The sequence below is a fragment of the Rhinopithecus bieti genome, unplaced genomic scaffold, assembly GCF_001698545.2.
Source record: "Rhinopithecus bieti isolate Rb0 unplaced genomic scaffold, ASM169854v2 scaffold_63346, whole genome shotgun sequence".
Taxonomy (NCBI): Eukaryota; Metazoa; Chordata; class Mammalia; order Primates; family Cercopithecidae; genus Rhinopithecus; species Rhinopithecus bieti.
In genome coordinates this window covers 135,439-148,174 of record NW_016824019.1, presented here as the reverse complement: position 1 = coordinate 148,174, position 12,736 = coordinate 135,439, and the positions used below count along the sequence as shown (strand labels likewise).

The 12,736-nt window shown below is 40.1% G+C and overlaps 1 pseudogene; it reads left to right on the top strand.

Annotated features, from left to right (window-relative positions):
• Nucleotides 1–1,864: 1,864 nt before the first annotated feature.
• LOC108521989 (60S ribosomal protein L32-like) overlaps nt 1,865–12,736 on the top strand; it is a 16,210-nt pseudogene continuing 5,338 nt past the window's right edge.

Below are 12,736 nucleotides of genomic sequence, written 5' to 3'. Positions count from 1 at the left end.
AAAAAAAAAAAAAAAAGAAAGAAAGAAAGTACGAACTTCCCCACATCACTGTCAAAATTAGTTCTAAATTTTGCCTTATGGATGAAAAATGTTATCCTATTATTTGTGTGTGTGCTTTTTAAAATTTTTTAATTGTCATAACACAAAATTAACCATCTTAACCATTTTTAAGTGTACAGTTCAGCAGTGTTAAATACATTTACAGTGTTATGCAACCAATCTCCAGAACCCTTTTTAATCTTGCAAAGTTGAAACTCTCCACCCATTAAATAATAACTCTCCATTCCCCACCCCTCCTTGGCCTTTGGCAACCACCATTCTACTTTCTGTCTCTACAAATTTGACTACTCTGGGTACCCCATATAGATGGAATCATACAATATTTATCTTTTTGTGACTAGCTTCTTTCATGTAGCATGTCTTCAATGTTCATCCATGTCATAGCATGAGTCAGACTTTACTTTCTTTTTAAGGCTGAATAATATTCCATTGTGTGTCTATATCATATTTTGTTTACTCATTAATTTGTCAGTGGACATTTGGGTTGCTTCCACCTTTTGGCTATCATGACTAACGCTGCTATAAACATGGGTGTACAAATATATTTTTGAGACTCTGCTTTCAATTGTTTTGAGTGTATACCCAGAGGTAGAATTGCTGGATCATATGTAATTCTATTTTTTATTTTTTGAGGAACCTCCATACTGTTTTCCATAGCAGCTGCGCCATTTTACATTCCCACCAACAGTGCACAAGGGATTTCTACATATTCTTGCCAACACTTGTTATCTTCTGTTTTTTTTTATAGTAGACTTCTGTTGCGTTCTTTTCTGGTTTTTTTTTTTTTAGTAGTAGTCATCCTTCTGTTATTATTTTAACATATAAATATTCACATATTTATAATCACATGTTTTATATATCAGCTATCTGCATTTTCTGTTCTAAGAATCACCTGTTTATAATTTATAGTCTTCACCTTTTTTCTATTGGGTTGTCTTTTTCTTATCAATATATAGAAGCACTGTGTGTTGGGTTGGCATCAAAATGCCATTTCTTTTGGTCAAAAACAGTTGACTATCAGCAATTTTATACAGTTCAACTTAATATTATGAATATTGATATTAACTATAATATTGTAGATATTAATCCTTTATCTGTCATTAATTGCAACTATTTTCTCACAGCTTCTTAGTTGTCCTTTGACTTTTCATGGTGTTTTGTGCAACTGAAAAATTTTGATTATCTGTATTGTCAATCTGTTTTTTTCTTTTATGTTTTCTGAGTTTCTTGTGTTATTTAAGAAGGTCTCCCTAACTAAATATTACATAAATATTCTCCTAACTTTTTTTACTTTACCTTTGTATCTTCTGTAATTAAAGATGAGTTAAATAGGAGTTTATGTTTGTATTTTTCATGTGCTAGGTAATTATTCTAGCATCATTTATTAAATAAGCCATTACTGAATTGAAATGCTGCCTTTATTATACACTGTATTAAGTTCTGATAAAATCAATTTCTTTCTTCTCTGTTCTATTTCACTGATCTATTCGCCAATGTCCTACTTTTTTTATTACACTAGCTTTATAGAGAAAACTCTCTATAAAGAAATTATATAAAGAAAACTCTCTATAAAGAAATTAGAAAACTCTCTAATATCCACTAGGGCAAGATACTAGTAAGTTATTACTGGCCTTGTTTTTCAAAGCTTTATTGGAGATTATTATAGAGTTGAGTTATTGTTCCTCACACAAATCTACAGAGATCCCTAGTTAACAGTTAAATCTCTTACGTATCTTAATATCTCCCTCAGTTCAAGAAGCCAGCTGGGTTCAAGTTTCAACCAATACTTGAGAGCCTCTTTCTTATGTTCACCTTAGGAGGCCAGTACCCAGAGCTTCAGAGAGGGGATGAAGAGGAGAAGGAGGAAGAGGTGAGTTTCTCCAGAAGCCCTCAGCATAGGCCTATGGCTGCTCATAATTGTACCCCACTGTCTCCAGGATGGACCTCCCAGGTAGGTGGGGTAGTCAAGGAAGGTTGAAGGCCTGCTTCAGAGTTTTGGTTAGGAATGGCCTCTTTCCCCTTTTTTTTTTTTTTTTTTTTTTTAGACAGAGTCTCGCTCTGTACCCCAGGCTAGAGTACAGTGGCACAATCTCCACTCACTGCAACCTTTGCCTCCCAGCTTCAAGCAATTCTCCTGCCTCAGCCTCCCAAGTAACTGGGACTACAGGCGCACACCACCACACCCAGCTAGTTTTTGTATTTTTAGTAGAGACGAGGTTTCCACCATGTTGGCCAGGCTGGTCTCAAACTCCTGACCTCAAGCGATCTGCCCACCTCAGCCTCCCAAAGTGCTGGGATTACAGGCGTGAGCCACCATGCCTGGCCCTCATTCTCAACAAATATCTAAATGACCCCAAAGTATAAATACCAACTCCTCTACCTGCCAGTCCTCAACATCAATTAGTAAATGAAACACATGGAAGCTCCAATGCAGCCGTGGGATCTCCCAGCAAGTGGTAAGGACACAGTGAGAGCACGGTAGGGGCAAGCCAACTGGACAACATTCCAGAGCACCTACCTCTGCAGGATGCCAGATCATCATGGAAATAAATCAAACACGCCATAGTAGTTAACTCAGGTTTCCACACAAACTCCTCATATAACTAGGGAAATGTACATGGTTCTACTCTCACTGAAACAAGGGCTCCTTGAGCAGAAATTTCAAATCCATCTTCGATGGCCTTGCCTTTCTCATCATTTTTGTGATTTGTGCCTGCAATGTGTACTGTGCTTCTACTATCCATACCACTCAGAGTTACTGATTACAATTAGTTCCAATTCTTTTAAAATAGAGTTATAAAATTTTAAAGTAGGCCGGGTGTGGGGCTCATGCCTGTAATCCCAGTACTTTGGAAAGCCAAGGCAGGTGGATCACCTGAAGTCAGGAGTTTGAAACCAGCCTAGCCAACATGATGAAACCCCGTCTCAACTAAAAATACAAAAGAATTAGCCGGGTGTGGTGGCACACACCTGTAATCCCAGCTACTTGGGAGTCTGGAGCAGGAAAATCACTTGAACCTGGGAGGCGGAGATTGCAGTGAGCTGAGATCGCACCATTGCACTTCACCCTGGGCGACAAGAGTGAAACTCCATCTCAAAAAAAAAAACAAAAAAAATTAAAGCACAATATAAACTTGGTTGTAAAAGCAAGCTTTAGGCAGTAAAACTGGATACAGAGTAAAAAGAAAGTCTCTCATCCGCTCCAGCCCCCCAGCCTTCCTTTATTTGTATTTATTTGTTTTTTTTTTTTTGTAGAGACAGGGTCTCACTATATTGCCCAGGCTTGTCTTGAACTCCTTGCCGCAAGTGATCATCCTGCTTCAGCCTCCCAAAGTGCAGGGATTACAGGTATGAGCCACCGCGCCCAGCCTCCCAATCTTCCTTTAACCTCCTTCATGTCTTACATGGAGAGATAATTCCAGTAAAGCAGCTACAAGAACCCAGTGTCTTTAGGTTTCTGATTAAAAATTCACATCCTGGTTTATTAAATTGCACATTGGTTAACTTTTATCTTTAAAGGAAAGGCCTTCTACTGCAGCAGATCCTACACTGCAGGCTAGGAATAAAGAGGAACTGAGCTGGCCAGTGGGAGAGGGAGCAAAGGCCAGCTGGAGCATGGAGGTAGAGTGCGCACAGGGACCCTGGGTAGGCCAAGGTGAAGTCCTCACAGACACGGGCTTGTGTGTCCTCACTTCTAGTAGCCACGGGGAACCTGAGGGAACCAGGTGAGGCTGTGGATGATCCAGTGGACCGGCAATGCTGAGGGTGTGTAGCAGCCCACTTGTAGAGGCAACTAGCCATTCAAGGCATGGCAGGGGAGAAGAAATAGGGCTGGCATGGCCAGGCACGGTGGCTCACACCTGTAATCCCAACATTTTGGGAGGCCAAGGTGGGCAGGTCACTTGAGGCCAGGAATTTGAGACCAGCCTGGCCGACATGGTAAAATTCCATCTCTACCAAAAATACAAAAATCAGCCGGACGTGGTGGCACGCACCTGTACTCCCAGCTACTTGGGAAGCTGAGGCAGGAGAATCGCTTGAACCCAGGAGGCGGAGGTTGCAGTGAGCCGAAATTGTGCCACTGCGTTCCAGCCTGGGCGACAGAACGAGACTCCACCAAAAAAAAGAGAAAAGAAGATAAAAGAAGAAAAGAAAAGAAAAGAAAAGAAAGAAGGCTGGCAGGACAGGTATGGGAAGGTAGCCCCCTGCCTAGAGACTGGGGCTCAGAGCAGGCATCCTCTTTTGTGAACGACACTGCCTTTTGTGGGCACTGGAGATGAACAGAGAGCCCACAACCCAGGCAGAAGAGGACCAGGACCAGGACCCTACCTCCTGCTAGAAATACTCAGGAAGAGGCCACCCCAACCCCCAACCTCCACCTTCAACCCCACCAGAAGTGCTGATAGCAACCAACCTGGACAAAGAACTGCAGCAGAGTATTTGCAAACTCACATGGTGGACCACATGGCTTCCTTTGACCCCTCCAGACCCACCCCACCCTTCTCCACCCACTCTGTGCTCCTAGAGGCAGGCCTGGATGAACTCCCTCAAATGGTTCCTATGCCCTCTACCTTCCAGTTGACCTTGGCCACCAGCAGGAGGTGGGAAACCGAGAGGAGAGAGGTCAGAGTATTTAATTCCCCCAAATACCTCCTTAAGAGCTGGCTGGCTGTGTCCCGGACCAAAAACCACAGCTCCTGTCAAGAGGCCATCTTCACAGGATTTTCTCTCTCCAGTTTCCAGTGATTGCTTCCTCCTTCTGCTCCTTCTGGCCTGTGGTCTCCCCATACCCTGATATTCCTTTGTAAATAGTCTCTTTATTAAACTCTTCTCAATTTACTCAATCTGAGGGCACCATCTGTTTCCTGCCAGGACCTGGAATGATACAGATGGCTTGTCTGACAGGACCTATTGATGGAGAGTCCAGGAACCCCTTATTATTCTAAGCAGAGGTGGGGCAGCCTGCATTTAGCTGGAGGTTTACTAAAGGTGCATGAAATGAAACCAGGAACTTGAGCTCTTTGGGGATGGGGACTGTCTTACTGGCTTTGCAACACCAGCACTATGGCAAAGTCTGTCTTTTAGTAGGGGGCCTTCTAAGAGCAGATTTCCTCTCTCCAGTTCAGGAGCGCTTTTCTGTCTTAAAAGGGTCTCCTTCTCAAATGGTGATGTCCCTGAGAGGTTTTGCTTTGAATGATTTTCTGCTAAGATCAAAACAATCAGTGAGTGGCCGGGCGCAGTGGCTCATGACTATAATCCTAGTACTTTGGGAGGCCGAGGTGGGAGGATCACTTGAGGCCAGGAATTCGAGACCAGCCTGTTCAACATGACGAGACCCTGTCCCTACAAAAACATAAGAAATTAACCAGGCTTGATGGCATTTATATATAAGTATATAGATATAGATAAATAGATAACTTGACAAAGACTGGAAGACACATGAAAATATGTTGGGGCATTGGGGTTAGAGAATAATTTTTTTCATTAAATTGTCAATTTTATGAAGTTATTCTTATGATACACGAAAATGGAGGAAAAACATAAAACAAGTATGTATATGAAATTGGGCAAAATACTCTCTTACCAGCCTCCTTTCCCTCATCTATATACTAAGAGGATAAAGAGTCTCTTCCATTCCAGTCCGTTCCAGGTTATACAAAATGTGATTCTAAACTCTTAAAATGAGTCGTATGTGGATAGAGAATGAGGCAGAGAAAAAGACACAGGAGTTTTGATTATTTTAACATGTCCACAAAATCAAGAGATGGGAATAATTGTTTTGTTCCCACTGGGGGCTATGATAAGTGAAGTTCTGTCTGTCTAGCTTACTTTCTCAATCCCTCCTCTGGGTCACTTGAAGATCCCCTCTCTGACTCCAAATGACTATGACGGATAGGTCAATCATTGTCCTTTCCCGCCTTTGACATTTAGTGGTCAGAAGACTAAACCAGAGCCAATCAGATTCTTCTCTGAAATTGATGCATGGACAGGTGGACAAAGAAGGTCCCTTTCTTCCGGGGCTGCCAAATCTTTCTGCCTGTGACTTGGGTGACCTTAGACAAATCATTTAACTTCTTTGAGCCTCAATTTTCTCACCTTAAATGAGGTTAATAATACAATCTATTTCATAGGCATTTGTAAGAATCAAGTGATGTGAAGCATGAGAAAGGTTATTATAACTTTAATGTGTTTTAGAATGTTATTAATAAATGTATTGGTATTAAACATAAATAAAATTATATGATAAATTAATTCATTGCAAGGTGTTGGTCAATGACATCTTCAGACATCAGATCTCCCAGGGATATTTACATGTTTTAAAGGGGTCCATTATATAAAGCACAAAGATGGAAAGCACTAATCTATACTGTCAGGAATTAGGATAGTGGTTAACTTTGCAGGGGTGGGGGGCTTGTGATCAGAGGGAACATAAGGAAGCTTCCGCAAGGCACTGGTTGTGTTGGGTGTATTGTTGGTAAAGCTTCATTGTCCTGTATGCTTAAGATATGTGCCCTTTTCCATATGTATGGTATGATTTAATAACAAATCTTTAAAACTTAGAAATTTCTTTGACATCTCGAGGGGTGTTCTTTATTATTGCTGTGTGGGGTGGGAGTTCTGGCTCCCCACTAGGCCTCCACTGACACCTCAGGGAGAGGATGGCATCAGTACTGCAGAGCAATGGTAAAAGTTCTGACTCTCTACTATGCTTCTTCTGATACTGCCCAAGCAGCAAGGATGCAGGCTGGAAGTACAGGTTGCCTATGTGGTTTCCTCATTACTACTCAGCAGGGATAAAAGTACTGGCTCCGTATTTGGCCTTCTCTGAAGATATCCTTCCAAGAAGATAAAGTAGGCATACTTTTCCTTACTCCTCCTACTAAGTACAGTGAAAAACTGGACATTATATATGAAATAAACATAAGAAGACTTTGAAAGGAGGCACTTTCTTTGAAAGGAGGAGACTTTGAAGAAGATGGCACTTGGAAATATCAGTAAGTGCAGACTAAAATGGCCTGACAAAACTGCTCTTTTGGCCAAAGGGCCAAGAAAGGAACAACACAAGAAAAGAGAAAACTTTTAGACAGAAACTGCTCTGCTCTAACTAAACATCACAGGAAAAAATAAAAAGAAAAATGTAGCCCCATCCTCATTCATAACAGTCGAGGCCAAGCGGGGAGCCTAGAATTCCACTTGCCAGGCTATAGCAATGTGCCCTAACCCACCTACNACTAAAAATGGCCTGACAAAACTGCTCTTTTGGCCAAAGGGCCAAGAAAGGAACAACACAAGAAAAGAGAAAACTTTTAGACAGAAACTGCTCTGCTCTAACTAAACATCACAGGAAAAAATAAAAGAAAATGTAGCCCCATCCTCATTCATAACAGTCGAGGCCAAGCGGGGAGCCTAGAATTCCACTTGCCAGGCTATAGCAATGTGCCCTAACCCACCTACTGGGATATCTTCAGAGAAGGCCAAATACGGAGCCAGTACTTTTATCCCTGCTGAGTAGTAATGAGGAAACCACATAGGCAACCTGTACTTCCAGCCTGCATCCTTGCTGCTTGGGCAGTATCAGAAGAAGCGTAGTAGAGAGTCAGAACTTTTACCATTGCTCTGCAGTACTGATGCCATCCTCTCCCTGAGGTGTCAGTGGAGGCCTAGTGGGGAGCCAGAACTCCCACCCCACACAGCAATAATAAAGAACGCCCCTCGAGATGTCAACAGAGGCTGAATAGACTTTCTATGCTGACCTGGCAGTAATGAGGGGACACCCCACCACCTTCCTTTGCCAATGCAGTGTCCAAAAAGCCAGCTAAAACATCAGGTTTAAATAAGATACAGAGTCATAACATAATACCCAAAATGTCCAAGTTTCAATCAAAAACCACTCATTACACTAGAAACAAGGAAAATCTCAAACTGAATGAACAAAGATAATCTTTAGATGCCAACACTGAGATGAAACATGAGATAAAATTTTCTGACACAAATTTTAAAGCAGCCATCATAAAAATAATGCAATGAGCAATTACAAGCACACTTGACACAAACAAAATATAGAATAAATAAATAAATAAACAGCGCCTCAGGAACATGTAGGACTTCAACAAAAGATCTAGCATTGGTATTACTGAAGACCCAAAAGGAGAGGATAAAGAGGGTAGGGCTAAGAAAGTATTCAAAGAAATAATGCCTAAAACACCCCAAATTTGGCAAAAGACATGAACCTATAGATTCAAGAGGCTGAGTGAACTCCAAACAGAATAAACCCAAAGAAATTCAAACCAAGAAACATATAATCAAACTTCTATAAACTAAGGACAAAGAAAAAATTATGAAGGCATCAAAAGAGAAATGACATGGCAGGAGAAAAACAACAGAATAACAGGATTTCACGTTAGGAAACAGAGTAGAAGGAAGTGGCACAATAACTTTCAAGTACTAAAAGAAAAAAATTGCCAACCTGCATTTCTTTTTTTCTTTTTTTTTTGAGATGGAATCTCGCTCTGCCACCCAGGCTGGAGGGCAGTGGTGCAATCTCGGCTCACCGCAACCTCTGCCTCCTGGGTTCAAATGATTTTCCTGCCTCAACCTCCCGAGTAGCTAGGACTACAGGCCCCCGCCACCACACCTGGCTAGTTTTGTATTTTAGTAGAGACGGGGTTTCACCATGTTGGCCAGGCTGGTCTCGAACTCCTGACCTCAAGTGATCTACCCACCTTGGCCTCCCAAAGTGCTGGGATGACAGGTGTGAGCCACCACACCCAGCCTCAACCTGCATTTCTATCTCCAGTGAAAATATCCTTCAGGAATGAAGGGGAAATCAAGACATTCTCAAATATAGGGAAACTAAGATAATTTGTTACCAGCAGATCTACTCTAAATAATGGCTAAAGGAAGTTCATTAAACAAAAAGGAAATGATAAAAGAAGTAACCTTGGAACATGAGAAAGGAAGAGAGAAAATGACAAGCAAAAGATCTGGGTAAATACAATAGACTTTCCTTCTCCTCCTGGGTTTTATAAATCATATTTGACAGTTTAAGCAAAAAATATAACACTGATACAGTTTTAAATGGCTCTGGAAGAAATCTTCAAGGCAATTATATAAATGGGGGAGAATAAATAGATATAGAGGTAAGATTTCTATCCTTCACTCAAACTGGCAAAGTGATGACCCAAGTAGACTGTGATAGATATGTGTGTATAATGTAATTCCTAGAGAAACCAATAAAAAAAAATAAAGAGATACACTAAAGAACACTATAAATAAATCAATATGGAAGGCAGGAGAAAGAAAATAGAAAATGAAAAGGAGAAATAACAAACAGAAAACAAGAAATAAAGTAGCAGATATAATTATATTTAATGTAAATTGTCTAAATATACTACTTTGGCAGAGTGGATCAAAAAGCATGACCCAGCTATATATTGTCTATAGGAAACTCATTTCAAATATAATGATAAAGGCAGATTGAAAGTAAAAGGATGGAAAAAGATATGTAATACAAGAATTAATCACGACAAAATAGGAATAGCTCTATTATATCAGATAAAGTAGACTGCAAAGAACAGAAAGTTACCACAGACAGAAAAGGACATTATATAATGATAAATGGGTCAGTACACCAAAAGGACATAGCACTCCTAAATGTGTTTGCACTAAGTAACAGGCAGCAAAGTATGTGAATCAAGATCTGATAGAGCTGAAAGTAGAAATATGCAAATTCACAATTAGAGACGTCAACATCCCTCTCTCAACAACTGATAGTACCACTAGCCAGAAAATCAGCAAGGATATAGAAAAGCTCAACAATATCATCAACTAACAGGATCTAATTAGCATTTATAGAGTACTCTACTCAACAACAGCAGAATATACCTCAAGAATTTAGAAAAATGGGTCCTGGTAGTGGTTATAAGAAAAAAAATTAGAAAAAGAAAAGCAAAATAAACCCAAAGCAAGCAGAAGGAGATGCATAATAAAGATAAGAGCAGAAATCAATGAAATTGAAAACAGCAAAACAACAGAGAAAATCAATGAAACAGAGAGCTTGCTCTTTGAAATCATAAATAAAATTGACAAATCTCTATCAAGATTGACAAAGAAAGAAAGAAAGAGAAAAGATATAAATTACCAATATCGGAAATGAAATAGGGGCTATCACTATAGAGCCTGCAGACATCAAAAGGAAAGTAAGGGAATACTATGAACAACTCTACACATAAGTTTGACAACTTAGAGGAAATAGACCAATTAATCAAAAATAACAAACTAAAACAACTCACCTAATATGAAATATATAGTTTGAATCCCTATATATTGAGGAAATTAAATTTGTAATTTAACCCCCACCCCCCGCCAAAAAAAAAAAGAAATATCAGAAGATTCCACTGGAAAATTCTACCAAATTTAAAAGAATTAAACTAATTCTAAACAATCTGCTTTAGAAAATAGAAGAGGATGGAACACTTCCCAATTCATTTTATGAAGCTATTATCCTGGTAAGAAAACTAGACAAAGACAGTACAAAAAAAAGATATTACAGACCAATTTTCCTCATGAATATGCATGCAAAATTTCTTAACTAAATATTAGCAAATAAAATTCAACAATATATAAAAAGAATTATACAACGTGATAAAGTAGACTTTATTCCTGGGGTGCAAGGCTGGTTCAATTTGCTAAAACTACTTAATAGAATTCACCATATTACTAAGCTAAAGAAGAAAACTCATGTGACCATATCAATTGATAAAGGAAAAGCATTTGGCAAAATTCAACACCTATTTATGATAATCAGAAAACTCTTAGCAAATTAGGAATAGAGGGGAACTTTTTCAACTTGATAAAGAGCATCTACAAAAACCCTATAGTTAATATAATACTTAATGATAAAAAACTGAATGCTGGCCAGGCGTGATGGTTCACGCCTGTAATCCCAGCACTTTGGGAGGCCAAGGCGGGTGGATCAAGAGATTGAGACCATCCTGGCCAACATGGTGAAACCCTGTCTCTACTAAAAATACAAAAATTAGCTGGGCATGATGGCACATGCCTGTAATCCCAACTACTCAGGAGGCTGAGGCAGAAGAATCACTTGAACCAGGAGGCGGAGGTTGCAGTGAGCCGAGATTGCACCACTGCATTCCAGCCTGGGCAACAGAGGGAGACGCCTTCAAAAAACAACAAAAACAACAAAAGACTGAATGCTTTCCCCTTAGGACAGGGACGAAGCCGAGAGTGGCCACTCTCACTACTCATATTCAACATAGTACTGGAAGTTCTAGCCAGCACAATAAGGCAAGAAAAAGGAATATAAGGCATACAGATTGGAAAGAATTATTTCAAACTGTCCCTATTTGTTGATGGCATGGTAGTATATGTAGAAAATCCTAAGGGATTTACAAACAAAACAAAACAAAACCCTACTAGAACTGATAAGTGATTTCAGCAAAGACAGTGTTCAAGAATAACATTAAAAATCAATTGTATTTTTATATACTGGCAATGAACATGTAAACATTTTCACAATTGAAAATAAAATATAATTTACAATAACTCAGAACAAAACATAACATTCTCCAAAGAAGATATATAGATGGCCAATAAGCACATGAAAAGATGCTCAATATCATTAATCATTTGGGAAATGCAAATCAAAACTACAATGATATAACACCTCGCACCTATTAGGGTGGTTACTATTTAAAAAAACAGAAAGTAGGGCTGGGTGTGGTGGCTCATGCCTGTAATCCCAGCACTTTGGGAGGCCAAGGCAGGTGGATTACCTGAGGTCAGGAGTTCGAGACCAGCGTGGCCAACATGGAAAATCCCATCTCTACTAAAATACAAAATTAGTCGGGCGTGGTGGCATGCGCCTGTGGTCCCAGCTACACAGGAGGCAGAGGCAGGAGAATCACTTGAACCTGGGAGACGGAGGTTGCAGTGAGCTGAGATCGCGCCACTGCACTCCAGCCTGGGCAACAGAGGGAGACTCTGTCTCAAAAAAACAAAAACAAACAAACAAACAGAAAGTAACAGGTGTTGGTAAGGATGTGGAGAAATTGGAACCCTTATACACTGTTGGTGGGAATATAAAATGATACAGTTACTGTGGAAAACAGCATGGCATTTCCTTTAAAAATTATAAATATAATTGTCATATGATTCAACAATTCCATTTCTGGGTATATACCCAAAAGAATTGAAAGCAGGGTCCTGAAGAGATATTTATATGCCCATGTTTATAGCAGCATTATTCACAAATGCTAAAATGTAGAAGCAATCCAAATGTCCATCAACAGACAGATGGGTAAGCAAAATGTGGTCTATCCATTACAATGGAATATTATTTAGCCTTAAAAAGGAAGGAAATTCTGGCACATGCTACAACACAGATAAAACTTGAAGACATTATGCTAAGTGAAATAAACCAGTCATAAAAAGACAAATACTGGCCGGGCGCGGTGGCTCAAGCCTGTAATCCCAGCACTTTGGGAGGCCGAGACGGGTGGATCACGAGGTCAGGAGATCGAGACCATCCTGGCTAACACGGTGAAACCCCATCTCTACTAAAAAAATACAAAAAACGAGCCGGGCAAGTTGGCGGGCGCATGTAGTCCCAGCTACTCCGGAGGCTGAGGCCAGAGAATGGCGTAAACCTGGGGGG